A 3686-nucleotide genomic window follows, 5' to 3' on the forward strand; every position below is an offset into this window, starting at 1 on the left:
GTGGATAGCAAGAGACATGCCACCTACTTATACATGTCATGGTCTTGTCATTAACTTAGGATTAACCTAATCATGCATACATGTTTACCTCGGAACCTTGATCGATCCGATTAATGGTAAAGTCATACTTGTTCATGCTTGTACATACTTAATCATGGTGGAGAGATTAACTAATCAACCACAACTTAACATGCTTGCTAAACACTCTTAAACATATGCGAAGACTTTATACTTCGCGTCTTGTCATTCTAAGAATTCATGCTAACTAGCTAGTTCTCGACAACTATGTCGAGGCTCTAGTTTTCCCTTGCTTAATGAGTAACTTACTACCCGATTCATGACATGATTCTCTCGTATTCCATGCCTTACTAACATGCATAATACTTGCCTCCTTAACATAAGAATCTTGCTTTCATTGATCATCCTTTGGGACCTTGGTTTGAGGGGTTTACATTCGTAAAAAGACACCATAGAGAAAACCGCGTCGCGAATCCCCATGCCTGCCTGAAGCAAGCAAAACAGTGAGATTTCTCACTGTCTTACTCCCCTAGGCGAGTGATTCTACTGGGGAGGCGAGCAGTAGCTCGCCGTGGCGAGTTGGGGGCGAGCAGGACCCCCCTTTCGAAGTTCTAGCTCGCCGTGGCGAGTTAGGACAGTCCAGAACACTTAAAAATGATATTTTTGACCAAAAAACCTCAAACCAAGTGTCTCTATGTGTTTTGGAACATATTTGATCATTGGAAACTTATACAACATTCATTTGGCAAGTATAAACATGTTTTCGATACATGGCAAGAAAAGGGGCAACTATCACAATACATAATCCTAGACTTTTCATAGTTTTCATAATAAACTAATATGGCATAAACATGATCTCAAAGGGTAGGAAAACTAGCTATGGAACTCACCTAATCATAATCTTGAAGCAACTCCAAGCTCCAAGCTCAAACATGCCCAAAACCTTAGTTTCGTCTACTTGCTTCTTTGATTCAAACCATACCATCTTGTTATCTTTTCTTGCAATTCAAGCATCATGAATCTTTGCTAGCTCATCTCTAATCCATTCCAAAGCTTCTTTCGCCAAAACCCTAATTTCATGATTTTTCCCTTGTGAAGATAAAGTTGGAAAACAAGCTCAAATAGAGCTTCTATTTGTTCCTTGCTCTTGAGAGTACCATGCTATAAGCCCAAACTTCTTGCTCAATCAAAACCCTAGCTTTGAATGACTTCTAGAGAAGAAGAAGAGTTGAAATCAATCCCCAATCTAAGCTACCAATCTCATAAAGGGTGATGGAGGAACCAATTCTTGATCTTGAATGTTAAAGGAAGAAGATTTGATGAATTGAAGTAGGGAGAGAAGAGAGAAGGCCGATGGAGAGGAGAGAAGGAAGAGGAAATATTTTCTTCAACCTAGAGAGAGAAAAGGATAAGGGAAATGAGATATTTTCCCATCCAAAACATATAAATATCCCTTTTTGTGAAATTACAAAAATGCCCTTGCCACAGGCGTATTAATTACGACCTTGATACTTTATCCGTATTAAGCTGACATGTCATAAAATATTTTCCATTAACTTATTCTCCGTGAATTAATTCATCTGACACGGTCAACGGGTAATATACCAATACTGTCAGGCAGGATATTACAATATTGTTGCGTGGAGTTGTGAATGGTGGATGCAAGCAAGTCAAACTAGCTCATCATATGGCTAGTAGGGAGATGAACTTTGAGGATATCATTGGTTGGTGAGCTGTTATTTTACTGTCATTTTTCATTTAACAAGTTTGTTCCTTGAGGACAAGTAACAGTTCAAGTTTGGGGTTGTGATGACAGTCAGTCAATCACCACTATTTTTAGAGTCTTTTTAGTTAAGTTTATGGTCAATTTTTATTGGTTTAGTATTTAATTTAGAGTCATTTTAAATAAATTATAGTTTTTGATTTTTTGAGTCAAGTAATGAAATGATTAAAATTAGTGGTCAATTAACATTATTATTGGTTATATAATAAAAGAAGAGCAATCCAAGATGTGACAAAAAGCAATTGCTTCATATTAATTGATGGGCTGGTGTGGATCCAAGAAGAAAAAACGTACAGGAACAAGGAAATAAAAAGGCAAGCCACACAGAGAAAAAGGGATTCACGTTTGGTGCATCACGTTCTGGAAGGGAAGGACCACACCGCGCAACACGAGACGGAAAGACCAGGAGAAAAGCACATGAAATTGGAAAGACATCAGTAGCGATTGAAAAGATACCGAGAGCAACGCCGACGACATTGGAGTTCTATCGGTTTATTTATTTTCTTTACTTTTGTTTATTCTTTTGATCATGTCTAACTAATTTCCTTTTGATTAGGTCTGAGATGATTTTAATTTGAGCTGTTTGAACCATGTGATTGTATAAACTCTTTTCAATACAATTATAATCCTAGTTTTATTCAAGAATTGTTTGCTCTTAATGCTTTTTGTATACTGATCACATATAAACTGAATTCAAATATCAATTGACTACTGACCCTAGCTATTGAATTGGATCTAATAATTCTGGTTAATCTAACGGGTCAATCTAGGGATAGATGATTGTTAGGTTATGACAAAAAAATTAACGTTCATAAAGCCTTCAACGGTTACGAACTCACCTAAGGGATTATGGTGTTGTAGCTTTAGAAGTGTGTTCTGAGTCAAGGGATTGAGCAAAACTATTTTGTTAATTTGTCGTGAGTCTAGGAGAATAATTGTAGAGACTAGGTGCAATTTACCAAACAGCGATAATTAATTGATTCGAAAGACCTGATCACTTTTTATCTCTATATTTTCCGAAACCATTTATTTTTATTTTTATTTGTTGTTGAACTCAATCAAATATATGCTCTACATACTCGTTATTTGTTAAATCCTTTATTTTAACGCTTTTGCCGAGTAGAAATTCAAACAGTCCCTGTGGATACGAACTTCTAAATTTTATTACTTCGATGCATTTTTAGTACACTTGCTAAAAGTACATCAATAAGCTTGTGCTATGAGAAACGCTTTAGTACTGGGGGTGTATATCTTACCCACTGAGATCATACAAAAGTGTAATAATAACAACCTTTAATGGATAATACAATAGTGTCAAGCTACACTTTTATGACCTTCCCTAAAGGTTAATTAACAAAATAAACATAAACGAAGAAACAAAAAATGAAGCGAACAAACTCGTTCACCGCAGGTACAATCCAGCAAACCTAACACGGGGCGCGAAACCAAATTACAAAACAAAGTGGTGTATGAGCCTTCCTCTCCGTATCAATGGAATGACTGTTCCTCCGTATCAAAACTGGTAAATGAAATTGTCCGCCAGCACAGAAGCAACTACATGTACCCACCACTTACTATCATGAAAACGAACTGCAAGTTTACGGCTATGAATCAATCTCAAACGATAGGCTCAGATTGCAAAGTCATCGCCCTTTCGAGCACTACACTCCGAAGCAAAGTCCAAAGTTGAAAGGATTTTAACCCAACAATGTTGAACAAATTTAGTCCTCTATAAATAGATCAATGACGACAAAGCAAATTTGCAGCCACCGTCATTTCAAACGAACCAACAAACCAACCCGGATCCTAACTAATCTAGATAAGCCCAGAACATATTTGAGCATTAAGGAAACAGAGACAGTGTTTGACCAACACGGAGGCGACG

Source organism: Medicago sativa, chromosome 7 (assembly GCF_051527215.1).
Source record: "Medicago sativa cultivar Bolivia chromosome 7, Bolivia_mono, whole genome shotgun sequence".
Lineage (NCBI taxonomy): Eukaryota > Viridiplantae > Streptophyta > Magnoliopsida > Fabales > Fabaceae > Medicago > Medicago sativa.